Source organism: Pan paniscus, chromosome 5, assembly GCF_029289425.2.
Source record: "Pan paniscus chromosome 5, NHGRI_mPanPan1-v2.0_pri, whole genome shotgun sequence".
NCBI classification, from domain to species: domain Eukaryota; kingdom Metazoa; phylum Chordata; class Mammalia; order Primates; family Hominidae; genus Pan; species Pan paniscus.
Window position 1 is genome coordinate 60,403,761 of NC_073254.2, and position 24,184 is coordinate 60,427,944.

The 24,184-nt window shown below is 45.1% G+C and overlaps 1 protein-coding gene across 3 annotated transcripts in view; it reads right to left on the reverse strand.

Annotated features, from left to right (window-relative positions):
- CLIC5 (chloride intracellular channel 5) overlaps positions 1 to 24,184 on the reverse strand; it is a 117,750-nt gene that overhangs the window by 16,380 nt on the left and 77,186 nt on the right. The gene's annotated exons all lie outside the window — the stretch shown is intronic.

The following is a 24,184-nucleotide window of genomic DNA, read 5'->3' on the forward strand; positions in this document are numbered from 1 at the left end:
AACTCTAACCAAACAATAAACACTAGCTAATCTTTTGCTTTGAAAAAAATACATAAATATAGAAACACAGGCTGGGTGTGGTGGCTCACACCTGTAACCCCAGCACTTTGGGAGGCCGAGGCAGGCAGATCATGAGGTTAAGAGATCGAAACCACCCTAGCCAATATGGTGAAACTCCGTCTCTACTAAAACTACAAAAATTAGCTGGACATGGTGGCACGTGCCTGTAGTCCCAGCTACTCGGGAGACTGAGGCAAGAGAATCACTTGAACCCAGGAGGCAGAGTTTGCAGTAAGTGCAATAATACTAACCAATTTATTTATTTATTTATTTGTTTATTTATTTTTGAGACAGAGTCTCACTCTGTCACTAGGCTGGAGTGCAGTGGCGTGATCTGGGCTCACTGCAACCTCCGACTCCCTGGTTCAAACGACTTTCCTGCCTCAGCCTCTCGAGTAGCTGGGATTACAGGCACAAGCCACCACACCCAGCTAATTTTTGTATTTTTAGTAGAGACGGAGTTTCACCATATTGGCCAAGATGGTCTCGATCTCCTGACCTCATGATCGGCCCGCCTTGGCCTCCCAAAGTGCTGGGATTACAGGTGAGAGCCACCATGCCCGGCCAATACTTAGCCATTTTTTAAAAAAGTTTTGGTTATCTATAATTTGCTAATATTCCACATCAACCTACATATTACATTTTTAGGAAGAAAAGGCTATTAAATGGGTAAATATAAACTATATAGAAGTTCCAAGACAAAGATATGCATCAGATATTGTGGAAGTATTAACTATAGCTAACCCAACCCAAGAAGAGTTGGGGACAAGGCCTTCGGGGGGACTTGACAGGGGGAATAGAACAGCCCTTTTTGATGTCACCCCCGGAGAAGTGATGGGTACCAGGGAAGAACACTTGGGTTCACTCTAGGGAAGCTTGTTCTAAAAATCATTGCTGTCTCAAATGGAAGCGCTCCACCACAAATGTGCAACCCCCAGCTGCACAGAAAGCTGTCACGATTATGACTCAAAGAATGAACACCCAAAGGAAGATAACATGGGAGAAGGCTTTTACAGTCTTGGTCAAATAATTATCTGTCACATAATTTATTTAGACACAAAAGCAGACAAAATACCCAAAAGAACAACTGTGGGAAGCCATCATCACTGAAAATCGTTTTGCCCAGAATCTCGTAGTCCTTTCTACTCAGAGAACACTACCATAGAAATTTTCTACTTGAGCTCAAAGGACAAACATGGAGGAGATGGCTGACCAGGGCATCAGTCACTGCACTTGTGTCATCAGCCCCATCCCCAGACTCTGGTTTAGAGCCTGACACTGAGATAATGGAAGTCGATCCTGCTGTTCATTCCAGTAGATACAAGGCGGACACTGCCTTCTGGAGGCAAAGCCAAGAGGGCTGTACTCTTGTTCAGATTTTCCCAAGTGTGCCTTGTTAGCCACTCCTCTCATAACCCACTTTTTGTCTTTTCATAGAAGGCCTTTTGTTTGAGACAATGGAAAGACACCAGCCCAAGATAAATCAATTGAACACTTACTGGAATGTTTGAAAACTGCCTGGAGGTTGGGCATAGTTTCTCAATACTTTCTTCTCCCTGGTGTGGCATTTGAACTACTTCATCATCTGCTTTGTGTTTCCAGTTTGGGAGAATAGAGTAAGCAGGGCTGGGAAAATGCAGTATATTCCTTAATAATTGTCTAGACTGTGATGGGATTGCAAGGCTATTCAAAGGCAATGGCAGAGGGTGGGTACTAAACAATGCTTATTATGCTTTTCTCCCTGAAGCACTTGTGATTTATTTGTTTGCTTGCTCAATCTCTCTACCCCTTTCATTCCTGGAGATTACAGCAAAATCTTGATTATAATGAAGAAAGGAAGAATCAAATACTGGGCCTGTCAAAATTTGACCAACTAATATCATCTGAGGGAAAGAGTCATACGATAGGAGATGAGACATTGCAGGTTCTAATCTCAAATGGCCCTGGAGACCTGAGTGGGCTGTTGCACAAGTCTGTGCCCATGTCACCAGGTCTGGGAAATATCATGAAATTTGGTGAAAAGCCTAGAGCAGTGATTGAAGCTCCTTGGGAAGATAGTTCTTTATATCCCTCCGGTAATTCCTCGAGATGGAAGGCATCAAGTCTGGTGACAGGAATCATTGTTGATTTATGTTGCAACTGCGACATTCCATGGAGCTTTCCAAGTCAGCACATTCTGGAAGGCACCCTCTGTGTATCAGTCTCCTCACTTGGGTTTGTGTATTTTTGACCAGGAATGTGAAGGCTGCAGTTGGTAACAGCCGTGGTAGAGGAAGAGGAGACAAGGCAACAGGGAAAGGACTGCACGGCCTGGGACTAAACTGTGTTTAAATCTCAAGGCTGCCCAGGGTGAATTCACTGGGAAGCTGCTGAGCCTTAAGCTTCAAGGTCTCTTACTTTCCTGGGTCCCTTCCAAGTGCTTGGATCTGATTTCAAGAATTCTGTATTGGTACTTATTGTATTGCCTTAAGGCTTCATAAATCCCACAAATGTCGTTGATCCTGGCACTTACATGTGACCTTGGACAAGTTCCTCTACTTCACTGAGTTTCTGCTTTCTCATCTCAATAACGGGACTAAGGATCCTCCACCCTGTTAAGACCACTGCTGGGGTTAACTCAGATAATGCAGGGAAAGCACCTAATACAGTGCCTGGCCAATACGAGGACATCAATTAATGGTAGTTGTTGCTATTGCCTTACCAAACGTGGGGTCCTCCTGTTCTCTGTTCCTTGCCCCATACTCTTGGTCAATATATTCCTGAATATCCCAAGGTGTAGTGGAGAATGGGTGATTTTAAGAAGCTCCAAATTTGTGGCCAACTCCCTGGAGAGGAAAATCAATAGCCTGGAGATTTGCTTCCCTTACTTATTTAGTATACAGCCAAAGCCCTGTTCCTTATACTCCCTTGGGATGCTCCTTGGTGATAAGCTGTGTTGAAAGGCACACCCATAGCAAAATAGACACAACATGCCTGTGTGCTGAAACACTACCATATTATCGGATAGCAAATGGCAGTACCCACTATACGCTCTGCCAATTCTTTTCCTCCCACCTGCCAACTCATTCCTCCGACCCTGGCTCAATCTGCCATCCATAGAATTTAATGATCTCTTTTGACTGATGGTACGCAGGTCATGAAACTATTTGAACTTTCTGCTCTGGTAGGAACAAGGGGGATGTGAAAGAAACTAGAGCAACAAAAAGATGTTAATTCCTTGTGCTTAATTCCTTGTAAATATTTGAAATCCTCACTCCAAATAATTACTCTGAGTAGCTAGATGGGGGTATCCCTCCAACTACAGCAAGTGAGCCTAGGGTTGGGGCACCCAAGACGCAGGATCACTAACATCCCAGGGACTTGATAGATACCCAGTGTTTTAACTGCTTTCTTCCTCTCTCCGCCTCTGCTCCCCATAAAGATTTATTCTGTACCACACACAAATGCACTGGGTAAAATATGTGACGAGGAAACAAGGGGAATAGTTCATAAATATTCTGAGCCATATGCAAACAATCTTAGATTTATTTTTCTCTTTTTTAAGGAGGAAAAAAAATCCACCCATTCCATGATCACTTCCAGATTCATTGAGGTTGATATTACATAAGACCCAATATTGTTTTCTCGTCGTAGAGAAATAATGACTTGGAAACAGCAATTTGAGCTAAGAAAATAATATATTCTTACCAGGGCATGGAGGCTGAATGGGGACTGGGGAGCCAAGACTCTAACCCAGCCTCCAACAAGTTCTTGCAAGCACAGCTCAGCCCTGGTTTGCTGGCAAACTCAGTGCAGCACAGGTCCTGATGAGCACAAGGCAAAGCAGACTCCAGGGGCTCAAAATTCACATGGAGAGGAGCAGATATCAAAGGTGGTCTTTGAAAGAATGAGAACAGCTCTGTGGGCCCAGGTGGCTGCACGCTCAACTTCTCATATATGGTTTTTCTCTTGTATGTGTGTTGCAGCAAAATAAAAACCAGGAACCCACCTGTGACCGTTGTCTGTAGATTGGATGGGTGTCTGTTCAACTCTCCATGGAGAAGGAGGTTGTGGTTATTGGGCACTGGCCTGGGCCGAGTACCCTCTGCCCTATCTTGTTCCTTTTATTGCCCTAGTCCCATACCTTAGCACCAGTAAGGAAATACACTCACTGAATTCCCGCAGTGAGCTAGGGATGTTTATGCAACTACCATTTAAACACACAATGAGGCTATTGAGATGGAAAATATTATTCATCGTCATTCAACAGATGAAGAAACTGAGTCTTAGACTTACCCAGGGCACATACGCTTAAGCAAGCACACACATAGCTGGTCCTTAAACCATTCAAACTACTCCTGGGATGTACAATGGAAATGTGCCTTGTTTTGTTTTCAACTGCTATGGTCTTCCTTACAAGCTCCTAACCTCTGGGTGGTGGAAAAACAACAACAACTTTAATTTCGTCCATTTTGGATTATAACCTAGTCTGATGTAATAATCTAAATAGTCCCTCTAGAGAATTCTGTCTCTTTTGCATTGATATGCTCAGTTTCCCAGAGAACCTGCCCCTCCTTGCTCTCCTTCCTGAGTCAGTGGGGCTGGGAATTGGGGACTAGGCCCCTGTGACCTCACAGCACTTGGGAGATGGGGGTTCTGGAATCTATGGGTGGAAGGCTTTGGAAAGCGAATACAGGTTCTGCATTTCTTCTGTTTGCTTCCTTCCAGAGTAACCATGGGGATGCTGGGTGGGGGTTACAGGTGGGCTGCTTGCCTCCCTCCACAATCTGGAAGGATACACAAGCAAAGCACCACACGGAGCTCTTAACATGCTCTAGTTCCCTGACCCTCCCCACCACCACCTCTCCTTTCTTCTTCATCCCCAACTCCCCTGTGCTAGGAAGGGTGGGCTTTTCTTTTAGTTTTCCCAGGTCAAATAGCCCATCAATCATTGAGCAGAAAGCCTCGCGGCCTTGCTGCATAGCCAGTACAATTGTTTCTACTCTGTGAGTCGAGGCCTCCAGGCAGGGTTTTTGATGGGTAAAAATTGAGAAATAAAAGAGTTTAGAACATCTTAGACAATAGGTTGGGTAAAAGTCTACTGTCTTGTTGAAAATGCTATTTTGAAGATCAAAAGCTGAATATTGAATTCTTTTTTCTGTCTTAGAGTTCCTTTTACAGAAATCCTAATCTCTCTGAGGCCAATGAATGCCTAGGGCAGATTAGAATCACGTACTCAGAGTGGCAGAGAGAAAAAAATGTTCAATCTATTAGCTCTATTATAATTTAGGTGCAAAGCCCAGGATTTAAGCGCAGGGCTATTAGATTCTAAAACATAAACTCCTTCTACTCTGCAAGGCCACTTCTGGGTGCAAGGACTGTCCCATCACTCCTTGGGTATTCACATGGCCTGACAGGTGCTGCAAAATGTTCTCATTCCCCTGACAAAAGAGGATGGGGCTCCCCTCATGACTCCCCCATGCCTTACCTTCCAACTAATTTGGTAACATATTTGTGTTCTGCTACCAATGCTTGATTTCAGATATAATTCTTAGTACTTTCAGCGACCGTGATGAGGTCAAGAAGGAGTTTTCTCTGAGTAGAGGGGCAACCATGACCCATCACATCACTTTTCAACTCTGCCTGTACTAGGGGCCAATGCTGTCACACGGGCTGTGTGACAATGAAACATCTGGTCGAAAAGTGAGAAATCCATTTGGATTTTTCCTAGCAGGAAAGAAATATCTAGATATTGAGAAATACCTGGAGCACTGAGTGAAGTTTTTACTTTTCATCTTCTCATTTGAGATCATGTTGATATAACCAAAAGGTGCAAAAAAAGTACAGTGGTGGTTTGAGGAAGACCATGGCAGACGGAGATTTCTTTGGCCATCACATATTTTTGAAGAGAAAATACAAAGATGGCCACGCTTGTTGACATTTGATAGTTTAAAACGTGAATGGTAACGTGATGGAAACAAAAAATAATAATAAGAAGAATATCACCACTTACTCATCTGTTGGAAGAAGAAGGCTTTCTTTCCACAGGCAGCTAGGACAAGAGGAAGAGACACTGAGAGAGATCAGATGGACTAGGCCCAAAGATCCAGGAGCAAGCGGGATGTAGGAGCCCCAGCAGGGCCCAGGAGGATTGGGAGGGTGAGGAAAAGGGCAGGTGCAGGCCAAGCAGGCAGAAATCTAGATGCTGCTATAACGAGCTCAATTTTGAGGAGAGGCAAAGATATTCTAAGGGGATTTTGAGGATGTTCAGCTCTGTGATGGGCAGTGTAACCAATCCCCTCCCCCACCAGAAAACTTTACATAAAGATCTGCATTCATCTTTCAGGTTTTAGAAATGAGTCATGTAGCTTTTTTTCTCAGTTGCCAAAGTCCTTAAAGAAAGAGAACAGTGGCCCAGTTACAGTTAGGTTATATGAGTATGAATGACCACACAAAGGCAAAATTATAAAGCAGGTGGAAACTGGGGTTTTCTCATCCGCAGTGACCTTTCTAGGACTCATGGCAGGTAAGGGGGGGCTGATTTTCAGGTCCCTTTGTCTTTTAAATAATGTCTACACCAGATTCTTAGACCACATGAAGTCAGAAATGGCAGCAAGGTTTTAGAAGATGGGAAGGGGACTTTCTATCAGGTCTGATGGGACGCTCTCTGCTGTGCCTGGGCCCTCTGGCTATGTTTGCATGTCACTGGTTTCATCAAGGAAGAAACAGAGAATCTGGGTCGAGTATGTCGGGGAGCCATGGCTTCTGATAACAAACACAGTAGTAGAGCAACACATTCACTCTGCCGTAAGAGATTTGGGTTTGAATCCTCAGTTATGCTTGTTCACAGGTTCACATCACTTAGTGTCTGGTGCAGAGTGAGACTTGATTAAAGTTAACTGCTATTATTATTATTACAGCTATAGAACTTGGGTTTATGAGAGGATGAAGGGGAAGAAGACACCGAGAGAAAGATGAGAGAAGAGATCAGCTCAAGGCAGAAGTTCAGTGTCTGAAATGAAGTTTATCTGAACATCCTAGCATGTTCCAGGTCCAAGGAGAATCCTGGAGAGCTCGCAGGATGAAGCTTGCTCTTGACTTTCCTAACATGTTAGGGATCTAAAGTTGCCTGGAAGCATCTCTTTGGGTTTGGCTTTGCTCTCTCCAGGCCACATGGGTGTGTCACATTTTCTTAGTTTGACAGTTTAGAGAGTTCATGTCCACCTTTGGCACTGAACCAAGAACACTGGACTTGGCCTCATAGCCAGAGAGGAGGATGTTGTCAAATTGGCCTTGGGTGTGAACAACCCAGGGGCTCACATGGGGGAGGCAATTCCCAGGCCTCCGTTTCTAGGCACTGCTAAAAACAGGAAAGGCAGAAAGACAAACAGCGGTTTATGAGAAAGCAAAATGCAATGGCAACTTCAACAGATTCCCCACTGTTCCCTCGTGTGGCGTCAGCCGGGCTACAGAGAGTGTGCAGCATGTGGTGCCATAGATATTATTTGTTTGTTCTAGAAAGAATTTCAACCTCAGAGGGGAGGATGAATTAAATGACAAGCTCCTATAGTTCTTTCCAGTAAGAAGCCAGTAAATGATTCTTTATTTGAAAGATAGCGTTTAAGTCTTACAATTATGGTGGGTTGGGATATAGGACACTGTTGGTTGCCCACCCTCCTCTGTGGTGGGGAGAATGGGGTGTTTTCTGATGTATTTCCAAGGAATTCAGAAACTTTCTTAAGGAAGACACAGATTCTCCACATAGCTGCTTCCCCAAGCTCTATAGGGGATTCTTATAAAGAAGCATCTTTTTATTTAATACAGCTCCACAAATCACCCTTATATTTGGCGTATGTTCAGAAGTATTAGTACAACAACAAAATGCATATTTTTTTTAAAGGCAAGAGACTTTGGCCAGTATTTGGCTATGTTTAAAACACCAGCATGGTAAACATTTAGGACAACTTTAGCATGCCTTTAGTATAATATTTTCTTAAAGTATGAAGGGAGGTAGGGATTCCAGATCCAAATAATTTTCTAAACCTCTTAAAAGCCACAGTAGATTTGAAGAGAAAGATTATCACTTAGGTCTTCGAATTAAGTTTCCTTTTGTGTACTCATCTGTAGCATGTAAGCTGCCTGAATGTTTATTTATCAACAGAAGAAGGAAGGAAGAGAGAGAGAGAGATAGAGAGAGAGAGAGAGAGAGACTGACTGAATGTGGGAGGAAGCTGCAGAGCTAGCGAGCTCAGGAGCGATCAGGGGAGAAGTTCTGGTTAGGGAACCCGGCCCAGACTTTAGCCATGGTGCAGTGGCGACACCTTCTGGCTTATCCCTGAGCAAACAAACAAACAAACAAAAAACTCCCCAAAAACCTATTGTGCATTTTCCACAGAGAACATGTACGTGTGTTTTCTATTAGACTTTCCAGAAACTCATAAATGATTGTAGAACCCATCGTGCTAATAGAAAGTACGGCATAAATGCTGACGGAAGCTATTAATGCTGATTGTAGTTTATGTGGCCAAATGAATCAGGCTGAAATCTGTGAGTTTTTTTATGGTTACTTTATAACAGGTTATTTTTAAGTATCAGGCCATAGATTAGGTTTAATGCGGACGCTCACACACTTAGAATGAGCTGGTTAAGAGAGATTCTAACTTTATCAGTCATCCGTTCCAGCGTTTAGACCTAGAGATTTTTCTCAATTCTCCCTCCCCCAAAACACTTAGGCTGAAGTACATTCACCACATTTTGTCTTGTTTCATCCTCAAATAGCCACATCTTTTACATAAGAGCCATTCACAAACTTAAAAACTGCCTCTGTGCCACTGCAATGCTAGACTGAAATAATTACTGGATTTGGTGATTCTGTGAATATCCTACAAATTCTCTTCCAGTTGCCCATTCTTTCATTTGTTAAACAGGCATCTATTTGGTGCCCACTGTGGGCCAACTTTGTGCCCCTTTCCCCACATGGATTGCTGGGTGAGGACCCTGATGGGGAAGGTGGGAAGTGTTGAGTATATTTAAGGAAATACACATGGTAGTCATTCATTGAGTATTCATCGGATCGTGAACTGATTTGATCACCATTTCCTAAATGACACACTCTTGTTTAATTCAGCACCACATACATATTAAATAGTGGATTATATTAAATGTTAATATACGCAAGTCAAGAGCACAGATCATGGGACCAGCTGCCTGGGCTGGGGTCCTGACCCTGACACATACTAGCTTGGGCAGGTTGCTTAACTGGTGCTTGTTTCCTTCTCTGCAAAGTGGAGATCATAACATGGCATACCTTAGAGGGTTGCTGGGAGCAATAATTGAGTCATCACCTGCAGAGGGCTTAGTACAGTGCCCGGCATGCTGTAAGCAGTTGTTATGTACAATGTGTATGTGCAACGCATGATGATGCTGATGTATGAGAAACAAAGCATACAAAAAAAGCAACAAAAAATTCTTAGAGCTGCAAGAAAAAAGTGGCTCTTGCCTCTGGCTCTGCTCAGTAAACATCGTGCTTGACTCATCCTCTGCCCTGAAATGCTGACATGAACAGGGATATTCAGCTGTTCCTTTCATTCTGACTCTACAGCCAGAACCACAGTCCCCCAGCCGAAAGCCTTCATCATAACAGATGTGAAATGGGGCAACCTTAAAGGTTGGGGGTGACTGATACTTACACAGAATTCCCCAGATATGCTACAAGTACACCTGGACCTCCCTCCCCCTTGCTCAGAGCAGTTCCCTGGATACCCTAATGTGCCCCAACAAAAATTACAGTTTGTGGGGAGAAGCTACCCACTGGATGTTTGAGTTGCACAGCTTTTACTACATGAGTCTTGCATCTCCTAAAGTTTGAAGTGTGTAGCAAATTAAATGTGCAATTTTATACTTCTGTTTCCTGAAATCTAGTAGGGGGTAAATGACTCAGATTTTTCCAACACCAAAGGAGAATTTAAAATAGTGTGTCCTTTTTGGCAATGGCTAGGACAGGTATTTTCACCAGAGAGAGAAAAAAAATCACCTTAACTTGAAAGTGAATATATAAGAATTGAATATACAAGAATTCAGTATCCTTTTATTTGTTACTAGTAGAAGACAGAGCCCATATATATATATATTTTCAGGGTAGCAATGTGCCCTATCAAAAATACTCATCTTCCTAGATTCCCAGAATTTCAGCTACAGAAGGCCAAATAACCAAGTTCTGGCTAAAGAGATATCGGTAGAAATTAATCAATAGGCTTCTGGAAAAGATAAGATAGATGCGGCTGGCATTGTCTGGAATGCGGATGTGATGTTTGGGGGTGGAGCAACCATCCTGTGAAACAAGAATGAAAGTCACACACGAAAGATGGAGAATTAGGAGCTCTAAGCAGCAGCTCAATTCTCGACTTCTTTCAGCAACTACATTTGCCTGGAACTCTCTACTCTCTGGACTTCTTGTTATGTGAGAAAAGCAAATTCCTCTTAAGAAGTAAACATTTATCAAGAGTGCTTAGAACAGGGCATGGCTCATAGTAAAATGCTATATAGGTTTTGCTAATAAAACACATATTTGCTTTAGCCACTGTAGTCAGGCTTCTATTACAAACAGCCAAACACAACATTTGCCAATATACATAGGTATTGCCAATATGCCAACATGTCATTATTCCGCTTTTTTTTTTTTTTTTTTTTTGAGATAGAGTCTCGCTCTGTCACCCAGGCTGGAATGCAGTGGTGCGATCTCAGCTCACTGCAACCTCCATCTCCCTGGCTCAAGCAATTCTTCTGCCTCAGCCTCCCAAGTAGCTGGGACTACAGGCGCGTGCCACCACGCCTGGCTAATTTTTGTATTTTTAGTAGAGACTGGGTTTCACCATATTGGCCAGGCTGGTCTTGAACTCCTGACCTCGTGATCCGCCTGCCCTGGCCTCCCAAAGTGCTGAGATTACAGGCATGAGCCATCGCGCTCAGCCTCATTATTTCACTTTTATTCTAGCACCTTGCACAGCGTATGGTACTGAATAAGTATGTGTTGAAAGAATAAGCTGTTCGGTGGGGTTTGAGGAAAGACGAAGGACCCTAAAATCATGTGACTCTATGTATATACTTACGTAATAAGCTTTAACTCTGTAGAGGAACAACAGTTCCCTTTCTTTGTACAATAGTAGCCCTTGGTCTTTTGAGGATAGATGAAGGGATTCAATTAGTTTGGCCTGAGATACCCTCCCACAGAGTCCCAGCCACTTTGTTATCAGAGCCAAGAGAGAAGCATAGGTTAGCATCAACCTCTCTGCCAAACGACTCAGGTAGGACTGAGGCAGTTTCAGACCTGGGCAAAATGTTGAGTAAAACTCATCTTTTGGGTCCCCACAATGGAAACAGAACATGGATAACTATCATTGCAAACATCAGTGGGCATGAGACCATCAGAGTTAGAGCTGAGTGCAGGAGGTCTGAGAAATCACGTGGCTCAACCCTCCCCTCCCCAGAATGTTCTGGAAGGGAAGAGGTTCTAGACACTAGCACAGAGAAACATATATACACACCCACACATACGCACACACACACATATATATATACATATACATATATATATATATTTTTATTTTTTTATTTTTTTTGAAATGGAGTCTCGCTCTGTCACCCAGGCTGGAGTGCGGTGGCGTGATCTCGGCTCACTGCAAGCTCCAACTCCTGGGTTCATGGCATTCTCCTGCCTCAGCCTCCCGAGTAGCTGGGACTACAGGCACCCGCCACCACGCCCGGCTAAATTTTTTTTTTTTTTGTATTTTTAGTAGAGATGGGGTTTCACCATATTGGCCAGGTTGGTCTTGAACTCCTGACCTTGTGATCCGCCCCCCTCGGCTTCCCAAAGTGCTGGGATTATAGGCATGAGCCACCGCGCCCGGCCAGATAAACGTATTTTATTTACCTTGATCCAGATCATTAAATGCTTTGTCCACCAGGGGTCTTAGAAAAATAATTTGACCTCTGGCTGCTAGCTGAAAAAAGTCTAGAATTTAGCCTTCTGTGTTTTCTCTTTTGACTCTTGGTGAAGTATCACTTTTAACACCAAATAGAATTTCCCTTGAATGTGGTTATAAAAATAATGGTGAAAAGAAAAATCCCACTTCAGCGAAGCCCGCCAGCACACTGGCCATCCTAGTGAGGAGAGCTGTTCAGGTTCTTGCACTCTTTTATTGATTGGTTCTAAGTGAGATTATTCACCATGAAGCTTGATATCATATAACAGAGGCTACAAAAGCATTGTATGTTCTCACGTCAAAGACAACGCTAGTCATAGAACATCATAGGATTTAAATGGGGACTGGGAAGTTTTAAATAAATACAGTCAGAGCATAGGGGAGTCTGCAACATGGGGACAGATTTAAAAGGTGAGGTTCCACAGCGGGGACAGGAAGCGGCTGAAGGACGTGCCGTGGCTCTGATGAGGCCCCGTCATCATCTCCCAAGCAAAGGCGTAGACAAGGTAGAGGCATGTTGAAGTGTTTGGGATACTTTTTTTCACTCATTTAACAAATATTGATGGACCATCTGCCCTGGGTCAGACGCTAAGCTGGGGTCTGGGGTGACAATGATGAAGGAGGCACACCCAGCACGCTTCCTCACAGAGACAGCTGCTCGGAACCCTGTTTCTCACAGCACAGCCCTGGACCAGCAGTGTCGGAATCGCCTGGGCGCTCTCAGGCCTCGCCCCAGATCCACTACCTCAATATCTGCTTCGTAACAAGACCCTGTGGGAAACCAGGATATGCCACCGCCAAAATAGGAAGGATTGTTGAGATGAAGACAATTCAGAAGAAAGAGAGGCAGTAAAGCTCTCTGCCCTCCCTCTATTTGTCTAAAAGCAGGACGTAGATTTACAAAGACAAAACGTATCTTGCCTCCCCGCTTCTACCAGGGAGAACCACTGAAAACAACTTAAGACTCTTATGCTCCTGGAGATGGCCCTGCAGGAATCTACATTGAACAAGCTTTGCTAACTGGCCTTTATCTGCCATTCATTTGCTATTCCCCCAAGTTGCTGCCCCTAGAGACTCAAAATGTTTTTTTCCCTTGTCACATCTCTAAAAGTTTACTGTCCTTTGATGAGGATGCTGTGAAACTAGAATTGAAAGCCATCTCTTTGAGAACTCCTCATTATAGAAAATATACATGTTAATAAACTTCTGCTTGTTTTTCTCTTGTCTTTTGAGGATAGATGAAGGGATTCCCTTCATTTTGTTACAGGGGTCCCTTCCAACTAAGAACCTATGGGGGTTATTCTTCCTCTAAAACCCCCAGGGGATTCAAATGTATATGCAAGGTAGAAAATGGTCTGGCTAACAAGAGGAATGAAAAGAAGTGCTGCTTTATGCTTAAGCCTTAAGTCTGTGCCTGTCTTAACTCATGAGGCTACTCCGGCTCAGCCTGGAAACAAGCTTGAGGTGGGGTGGAGTGCCTTCCTGCAAGACGGCTCTGGAGCAGGATTTGAAAGAAAGCCTGGGGTTTTAAAGGCAAAGTTCCATGTAGCAACTTTTTCCCAACAAATTATCCTCTCTAAACTGCTGATAAAGTCAGAATACCAGACTAGATTTAATCCCTGGTTTTAATTCTTATGTCTTTGCAACACTAGTTGGTAGCAAAAGATGTTTAAAAGCTGAGAAATGCGGAAGCTTTTGCTAGAAGGTTCAGTGCACCACCTGGATTTCACATCTTGTCATTTTCAGCCCCAGCTCTACCAAAAATGAGGGAATGTATTCTACAGGTTAACTTACCCAGAGATATTCTCCCCTAAAGGTCAGCAGAAACTTGGAAAAATTTCTTCAAAGCTACGTCCTAACCACAGACAAGGGGTTATGAATGTAGTAATTGTATAAACCAACTGTGATACTTTCAACCTACACACACACAATGAAATGTAGACACACACACCCATGGACACACTATTGTACTTCTGTGGTCTGCAGATCCTGTGCTTAGTGGTAAAGTTATGAGACTTATATTGTGTCCCATCATGAATATAATTTTGCATGTAAGCACTTTCTTTTAGATTAATTGAAATGAGCCTGTCTAAGGAGGTATGTGATGGCTTTTGCCAGTACATAAGAACATCAGAACACACACGAAGTGCATAAGTGTATGTGTGTGTGTGTGGAGAGAGAGAGAGAGATTGAGAAACGTATTTGGTTCTTATGTGTAGACTGCACAAAGACAAGAGGTGTTGGTTGCATAGGATGAGGTAATGGTAGGAAGAGGTGACAGAACATTTAACTCATGGGCAAATCAGTTATTTAACGTTCCTTTATTCCCCAGGTCTTGATCTGCATCCAGGCCAGGCCAGGAGAACTCATTCTGGTCAGACAGCGGGAAATTCCACCACATGGAATGGTGTTGGTGGTCTCCGCTCTACTCCAGTCCAGGAGCCCACACAGCAAAATTCCACTAATGAATGCGCCCACCCACGCAGGGCCCAGCTCTCCCCACCCCCTTCTCCCCATGCCTGCCCCATTCAACAGGCCACGCCACCACCAACCGCCTTCCTTACAACTGCCCAAGGATTTGTTTCAGGAGCAAGATTTGTTAAATTATAAATTGGAAGCATCCACCTCAATAATGAACCAAATCGAAGACCCTCTGGAGGAATCCCTCGGGCAGCTCATGGGAGGGGCCAGAGGAAGCATTTGCCCCCTCCTCTCCCTCCTGCCCTCAGCCCCAAGGACCCTCCGTGAGGGAGGAGACGAGGACATGCTTGTGCAGAGCCCACCAGACCTCCGAGGTGGGTCCCACCGAGCCTAGGTTATTTGTTTTTCCTTGCAAGAATGCTAGTCAAAGCAAAACTTTAACCCAACAAACCAACAAACAAAATACCCCTAGTTGGCTGTTTGCACACAGGGGTTGCCAAGGAAGGCAGCCTGAAGGGTCCCTTTGTGACCAGAGGCGTTTTTGAAAGGAGACAGCAATGGCTGCTTTATGAGGAAGTGGTAAGACGGTCACATGTTATCCGCATTGCTGTGGAGGTCGGCTTGACCACCCAGGAGCCTTCACCAAGATGGCCTGATAACAGCCCACCGTGGGGCTCCCAGACCTCTGCGGCGGTCTTCCTGGGACCCAACTGTCCTCCAAAAGAACTGCTTCCAACAGAGTAGACATGGAGCCCCACGGCCACCTAAGTGACTCTGTTTCTGAGCATGCTACAGGGTAATTAGGTTTCACATTCCTGCTGCTTTTTACACACGGCCTTAGCTTTCTCATCAGGCCCGTGGCAGAGCACAAGGCAGAATGAGAAGGGGGGTGCCGCATCCATCCCCTGGATGGCCAGGCCCTCCAGACAGGGCCACTGTGACACGGGGGCTGGGGGCTGGGGGCTGGGAGGGAGCAAGGGGAGAAGGCATGAAGCGCCTTATGATTGAAGTGGCTTGGAATAAAAAATATACACACTCTCTTTTAAACGTGGCTCACCACATCCTGGGAATCTGGAAAAAATGCCCCACCTCACTGTTCCCCACCCTCCTCCCCACCTACCCCCCAGCAGCAGTGGCTTTCATGACGCCTGGGGGAAAGCACAGGGCCTTTGATAATAAGGGGCTTGTTAGTTCTAGGCTAACAGCCCTCCCAGGCCGCTCTGAATCCTTTCAAGCACTTTTTTATTTTAGGTCAAGGAAGTTCATAAATGTAAAGACTCGAGGTTGTAGAAGGAGAAGAGGAAAGGGAGAAAGAAGCATTTGGGGGTAGTTGTCATTGGGAGGGGCAGCCAGGGACCTCCTATGGTAGATCCGTCAGGCCTGGTGGACATGCCCTTCCCTTGGTGTGGGGGACAGATAATGGAAGGTGGCTTTGAGCCTTGAAGAAGACCTAGCCTTGTTTGAACCGTCTAAGCTTTGGCTTAGATAAAACTGAATCTTTGTATAGGAAGACCCTTGCGAATCCACAGGCCTTGAATAAATCCCATCAGCTGGCTCTGGCGACGATTCCTCTGCCTGCCAGAAGAGGGCAGCACATGCTTCCTCATTGCAGGGAAAGCTGGGCTGCCCAGTCCAAAGGGTGGACACTAGGTATGGAGGCGGGGGGAGCACTGTGAAATTAACAGCAGCAGCAGCAACAGCAGCAGCAATAGCTATCACACATTGGTGCCTACTGTGTGCCAGGAACTGTCCTAAGTGATTTATATGCATTAATTCATCTAATTAACATGACAAATCTTCAAGAGAGGGTGCTATTACAATCTCCATATTACCGTTGAGGAGGCTGAGGCATACTGAAATTAACAGAACTTGCTATTGTAGCCAAGGACTGCCTAAGATTGAGGTCAGCAAATTACAGTCCAAGGACTAAATCCAGTTCACTGCCTACTTTCATGCTGCCCTCAAGCTAAGAATTGTTTTGTGTTTTACATTTTTGCATGGTTGGAAAAAAGTCAAAAGAAGAATAATATTTCATGAAGTGAGAATGATGTGAAATTCAAATTTCAGTGTCCACAAATGATGTTTTATTGGAACACAGCCCTATTTATTTGTTTACATATTATCTGTGGCTGCTTTATGATTCCTGCAGCAGAATTGAGCAGAGTCTGGTAGAGGCTATGTAGCTTGCAAAGCCTAAACTATTTACTATCTGACCCTATATAGAGAAAGTTTGCCAAGCCCTGACTTATGAGGAAGAGCTACCTGTTTCCAGGAAAGAGGGACAGAGAGCAGAGTTGCTATTTACTGGAAATGGAGCTAGTACCGCTATCCCAGAGCAATTTAGAAGCAATGTTGAACTTGATTCACTTTTTTTCCAACAGGGTAGCTCAAGGTCAAGCAAAAGGAGGGTCTGACATGTCACTGAATAGCCTCAAGGAAGTAATAAAAGGTTAGATCCGGAAAGGACTGTGAAAGTCCACTATTATATCTCATCAAGTCTAAGGTGCACATTTTCTTCACTCTTTAACATCTGTGAAATCAGGCAATGTCTTACAATCAAAATATGAGAGGTTAAGTGAAAACGCTTTGTTTAAGTGATAGCATTTTGTTGTTGTTGTTTCTTAGAGGTTTGTTTGTTTGTTTGTTTTTGAGATGGAATCTTGCTCTGTCACCCAGGCTAGAGTGCAGTGGCATGATCTTGGCTCACTGCGACCTCTGCCTCCCGGGTTTAAGTGGTTCTCCTGCCTCAGCCTCCCAACTAGCTGGAATTACAGGTGTGCGCCACCATGCTCGGCTAATTTTTTTGTAGTTTTAGTAGAGACTGGGTTTTGCCATTTGGCCAGACTGATCTCAAACTCCTGACCTCAAGTGATCTGCCCACCTCGGCCTCCCAAAGTGCTGGGATTATAGGCGTGTGCCACTGTGCCCAGCCAGTATTTAAAATAATAGTGTCGTACAATCAATGACACCTTCGATTAGGCAGTTCCTACCTCCAAAGACCCAGCCTCTTTTTGGTCCTTTCTGCTGATGGGATACTCACTTCTTTTGCTGGCAGTCCATTCTACAGATTTAATTTTAAAGTTTCTTTTCTTTTTTCTTTTTAGACGGAGTCTCATTCTGTCGCCAGGCTGGAGTGCAGTGGCACCATCTCGGTTCACTGCAACCTACAACTCCCTGGTTCAAGTAATTCTCCTGCCTCAACCTCTCAAGTAGACGGGATTATAGGCACATGCCCCCACGACCAGCTAATTTTTGTATTTTCAGTAGAGACGGGGTTTCACCATGTTGGCCAGGACGGTCTCAAACTCGTGACCTCGTGATCTGCCTGCCTTGGCCTCCCAAAGTGCTGGGTTTACAGGCGTGAGCCACCATGCCCGGCCTAATTGTAAACTTTCTAATGTTGAGCTGAAGTGTGTAAGCCTAAATTTTCTATACATCAAATGAGGATGATCTTGCTTAATACGTTTACTTTAAGAGTCTTAAGATCTTATTAAAAGGGAGCGAAGGGAAGGAGGCACTGTGACCCCCGGGGTAGGGAGGACCAGAGCCGGCTGCAGGAATCAGTCTGTCGGTGTGGTCACACCAGGCAGTCTGCAAGATAGGAGGACAGGGATGGGTTTTTGGGGACACAAACCATGAAAACCTGGAAGGAAAAGAAAGACCGCCAGTGATACAGATGAGTTCTTTTTCTAGCAGCATCAGCCAGGAGCATGACCCACTGCAGGTGGCACCTCTTAGAAGGAGAAGACTGGAGCAATTTGAAGATTCGGGTCTGAATGGAACAAGAAGACAAGGAAAGAGCGAGGAATGCACCTGTGGCTGGCTTGCCCCTGCTGCCTTATATGAGGGCTCTAGGAGATGAGGAAGGGAAAGGAGAGAGGCAGGATGACAGTCATTGATATCGTGTTAATAAGAACCACAATGTACTCCTTCAATCACGTTCCCATTCAGCGGGAATGATCATCCAAATTCTGAGATAAGCTCACTGAGGTTCCTAGAATAACCCGAGAGTCTTCTTCCATTCTATGTAGCAGGGACAATCAACTTTTCCAGAATAAGCCCAGGGAGCTTCCAGGTTCCAGAAAGAGGAGCCTCTGATGTGAGCCTTAGGGAGGTGGAAACCTTGGCCTTTATTTGGAAACAGAACCAAGACTGCTCAGGGACCTGTGTGGCTAATGGCTACTTTTTTGTTCCAGCAACAAATTGGGAACCAGGAGGTGTTGGGAACTAGGGTACACTCCCTCGCCCTCTGGTAACCACGTTTGAGCTTGGATTGGAGAGAAAGGAGAAGCAGAGGGCTTAGCCCTAACCAGGTGCTTTTCATCTGGGGACATGTGTCCTGGATTTCCTGGGACAGTACCAATTTCTTATAATTTGATTATTTTCAATGAAGGCAATTTGTTAGGCATCTGATTTTCAGTTTGGAAAACATGGCCACTGCAGTTACAACTGATGAAAGGCAATGCAATCTGAGCTCATGCCCAGCACGTCACAGATACCAAGGAAGGTTTTTAGGGCTTTCTTTCGGAAGTTAGAAGCACCTTATTAGGACAAGTATTTTAGGAAGAGTATGTTAGGACATCTCAGAGTCTTCCATAAAAAGAGAACTAGGTGCAACCTTGCGAGTGAAAGGGGTACATCTTTGCACATCTAGTGCAGGAGCCCATTCATCTTGATGAAAATAGATAAGCCCAGACAGGCTGTTCTGTGTCCCATGTGCTGGGTGGACAGAGAGGGGCAGGGAGGTTGGTGACACACGCCTGAGGCTGCAGGGAGGTCTCCTGAGTCTTCCAGAGAAGATGGAGAGAAAGGAAGAAAGTGAGTTTCAGGTGAAGAGAGAACACAGGGATTGTGAGATGGGGAGGAGCACAGCTCACAGGTGGGGGAAGATGGAGAGGAGTCAGAGCAGCAGGAAGTCAGCAGGGCCTGGAGTCTACAGCAGCCTGAAAGAGAAGTGACAGGAGGGGAGAGCCAAGGAAAATGGAAACCACAGCTCCTCCGTGCCTGCGGCTCACAGCAGGAATATTTGTTATTCTTCTGGGAGGCTGGTTTGTTTTTATCTTCTAGGAGGACCGAGCTGCAGCTGACCAGGGGCCCTGTTTTGCTTTGTCTGCTCACAAGTTTAGAGCCAACTTTGTGGTCTACCTTCTGTGTGGCGCACGAAGGCCCTGGGGCTGCCCCGACTGTTTTAGCTCACCCAGGGCTCCATTTGATGGTTGTCTCCTTGTTTTTCTTTCTCACCTCCTCTTGGCCTTTGTTGGTTTGCCGTGCTTTATGCATCCCTGTGAGTAGCTATAAAGCCTTTCTGGAACAAGTGGAGTATAAATTTTAAAATAGAAAGAAGGCCCCCCAAGACAGAGGAATACAGAGGTGGAAATAAGAGAGAAAAGTGGACTTGAAGGGGGAAGAAAAGAGGGAATTCAAAGGAAGCCTTGAAAGACTAAAACCATCCAGATTGGGCAAGACACCATTTAGTGCAGGTCGCCTGAGAGGCCTGAGAGGCCTGAGAGAGCTTAAGCCCCAAGACTGCATGTGATACAGATGAGACACTATTGCGCCTGGGGCTTTTCAGACCTCTCACTAGGGGAAAGGGAGTCCTGTGGAAGTGGGCTGTGCAAAAGGAGGATGGATGGAAGGTGGTCAGCGTGAATAGAGCAGGAGAAATACTGAATTTTTGTCTTAGGCTACAGGCATAGGCATGCCTACTTCCTCTCCAGCTAAAAAGAAAAGGGGCAAAAGCACATGAGAATACGACACTGGCACCAAAAACAAGGATGGTAATTCTGGTAGGACATTAACTGTATCTGAGGGAAACATGATAGAGCTGGAAGAAATTTTAAAAAGGGGTAGGAGACTTTTCAAATTAGTTAATCAAAATAGAGCGTTCAAGATGCACATTAGATCCATTTGTTAATTACCTGCCATATGCAATGTGGACAGAACATGAAATAAATCATGTGTATTGCTAGGATTGAAGCATAAGGAAAGAGCGATTGTGGAAAATAAAGTGAAATATAGCACTTTCTGCCTAGATTATGATAAGTAACTAAAATGAATTTCTTGAAAACCAAGAGATTTGCAGGGATTTTTAGAGTCTGTTCAAATGGCAGATTGAGGGTAAGAAATGCAAAATGTAAGACAGATATTCAGAGGGAGAAGTCCACATCCTCTTAGGAGTGACAGAGAGTGGGGGACATGTTAAAGTAGGTGTCAAAGAAACCCCTTTAGGGAAGAGACAAACCCAAGGAGCCAAAGGGGTGTTCCAGTGGCAGGCGGGGAGGGGTGTTTCACAGCGACGCTTGCTAGAGGTGGAGGCACTGGCTTGCAGAAGGCGGAGGCCCGGGCCCTTGCTGAACTCCGCCATGTGCCAGGCAGGCTGGGTAGAGAGCATGATTAAGGGGGAGGACGGACCTAACTGCTTGCTAACTACAGGGATGCTGCAGGATGTGCCAAAGGGGCATGGATGACACTGTGCCCTCCCTCAAGCCTTCTACTTCAGCACTCTATGAACCTCCAGGTCTAAACCCAGGGCATAACTTTTCCCTGCAAGATTGAAAAAGTGAATGTGGGGCTCAGAGGAGGAACCCCTCCAGCCAAATCTAAATGCAGTGCTGCTTTCTCCCATCTCAAAGATGCCCTTTCGCAGGACCACGAGCACTCCTCCCATGTGGGTTCCTGATCCAGTTCCCTATCATCACCCACTGGTCCTCCCCTTTCTAAGGGAGCAGGGTTTGTGCTTCCTCCATCAGACTGAGCTCTCTCTGGTTGTGTAGAATCTGAGTAATGGGTGGATTCCACATGAGAAAAGCAGACAGAAAAGGATACCCAAGGACACTTTCAGGGAGCTGCACACAGCAGGCAAAAGTCTCCCAGGACCTTCTCTGCAGCATTTTATAACACAGATCACTCTTTTAAAACAACAACAACAACAATAAAGCTTGCTTTCCCATCTTCATGCCCTCCCCACTACCCCCGATTTCCTCCATCCTCCCTGGCTAGTCCTTCTTTCTCTTCCTCCTTGACTCCTCTCCCTCTGTCATCCCATCTATGTGATTGATCCTTGGGCGTCGTCTTAATCATCTAAAGATGTATAACCCCTCAAACTGCATTTTTATACCAGAACTCTCTGCTAAGGTACAATTGTCTACCCGAGATAACTGCTCAGAACAACGGCTGACTTTTTTTTTTTTTTTTTTTTGAGATGGAGTTTCACTCTTGTTGCCCATGCTGGAGTGCAATGGCATGATCTCGGCTCACTGCAACCTCCGCCTCCCAGGTTCAAGTGATTCTCCTGCCTCGGCCTCCTGAGTAGCTGGGATTACAGGTGCTTGTCACCATACCCTGCTAATTTTTGTATTTTTAGTAGAGATGGGGTTTTGCCATGTTGGTCAGGCTGGTCTCGAACTCCCAACCTCAGGTCATCTGCCCGCCTTGGCCTCCCAAAGTGCTGGGATTACATGGGTCAGCCACCATGCCTGGCCCCAGCAGCTGACTTTGAACGTGGTAGTGGGCATTATTCCAAGCACACTTATGAGGTATACACAGTTATTACCCCCATTTCACAGATGAGGAAACTGAGGCATTACAGAGTTGAAGTAACCTGTGCCATGTTACAAGGACAAGAGGCAAAGCTGGTGTCTGAACTCTGAACTCTAAAGTAGTTGGCTTTAGAGTCTGCAAGTTGAGCCACACACAGTCACCTGCCTCTCTGCATGGGAAACACAGCATGTTTAGAAACACTGTCCTTAACCTTCTCCCCAAAACCAGGCGTGTGGGTGAGAGATCTTAGGGCACAAGAAAACGAAGCAACTTCCCCAAGTAGCACCTGACTTAATGTGGGATCTTGCCACCCAGTCATGAGAAAATCCAGTCTACATTTAAGTGAAGTGAAGAGCAGGTTGGAAAGAGTGAGAGGAGGGGGCATGGAGGCAGTATCTGGTTACTGCAGACCAAGGGAACTTGGATCTAGAAATTACAGAGGAGGGGTGAGTACAGTGATAGGCCTAAACACGGAGCACAGAATTGTCCCTCAGGGAACAAACAAAAATGCAAGGCTGCTGAGGTATGAGAGTTGGGCCAGGCCACTGACGCTCCTTGATGACACTTTGGAGAGGAGGACCATGCACCAACAAAGTTTAAAAAGTAGAAAATAGACTGAATGGGTGGGAGATTTGGAAGAGCTAACTGAGGGGAAAGCAAGAGCTGAAGCAGCAGTTTCTGATGTCATTATTCATCTTGGTCCCGTTTTTGTAATAATAGCAATAATCAGAATAATCAAATTTAACAGTTACGAGGCCAGACACTGCGCTAAGGGTTTTACATGCACTGAGTTATAAAATAGATGAACCTGCATTACAAACCTTGGTGATATTATTAATTACCTTATTGCCAGATGAAGAAACTGAATGTAAAGTCCATTTTACAGATGCAGAGCCAGAGGCTCAGAAAGAATAAGCCTCTTGGGTAAAGTTGTGCAGCTAGAAGTGCTGGGATTCAAACCCAGGCCAGGAACTGCACATGTACTTGTTTTACAGCTCCCTGTAGATTGTTAGTTCATGGAGGGCAATGACTTTGTCTCATTGCCTTGGCAACTCCAGAACCTAGCACAGTACCTGGCACATAAGCAGTGCCCTTTAAATATTAGCTCGGACTTGTAGTCACTTTATATAACTTGTGGTTTGTTGAATGAATCAGTGAATGACTGAATGTACAAACTAATGGATGATTCTCTCCATTACTCTAGTACTGCTGGGATGGCTCCCACGGATGGGGTCTCGGTTGTGGTAGCTGGGGACTTAGGAGGCTTTGGGGAACAACAGGGAAATTTTACTTGATGTTTCCTGTAGCCACCACAGGAGTGGAGTGGAGAGGTGACCCACCATGGAAAACCATGTAACAGTGTTGGCTTTTCTCATGCTTTCATTTTGAGAGGGCAGAAAAGGATCATGACCTGGGCCAGTGTGTGTGTGGGGGCTGGGGCATTAGTGACCAGGTAGAGGGGAGGGAGGGCTCTGCTCAAGAGAAAGTAAATGAAAATACAAGAGAAACCCTCTAAAGAAAGAAAGTTGGAGAGCTAGGTGCAGAGCTGAAGATCCAGAGGGAAAAAAATGGCAAAGTAATGTAGGGTGGCATGTGGAAGGAGGCCTGGGCCTGAATGCTGATGCTCTTGGGGAGAGGCCACAGCCACGGAGCTCACACAGAGCAGAAAGGGGATGGACCATCTCCCGGGTCAGGGGCTGTGGGGCTCTGGGACCGTAACACAGGAGCCATGCTGCTCTCTACAGGAGGGCAAGCCCTACAGGAGCCTTGACCTCTGGCTTGCTAAGCCTAAGAACTTTGGACCCAGTTGACCACAACTCGGGGGTATTGGGTGGGAGGAAGCACAAGTAAAGAGGAAGTGAGGGGTGTAGGCAAGTTATAGTTCCAGGGAAGGAATGTGTGGTGTATGGTCAAACAGAAGGTGGAATAGTACATCTGGCGACAGGCTCTTTGGGAAAGCAGCAATGCTGGAGCTTTGAAATGTGCAAATGAGTTAGGGGAAGCAGGAGTCACAAGGGCAAGTCTCATTACAGAAGAAAACAGGGTGAAACAGAAGAAGGGGAAACAATGAAAATTGGAGAGTACTGAGTTTATAAGAAATGGATATGCGGCATTTGGTGGAAACTGGCTTTGGCCTTGGGAATAGGAGAACTGTAAATATGGATAATATGTAAACACCATTTATAATTTTAAAAATCTGGAAG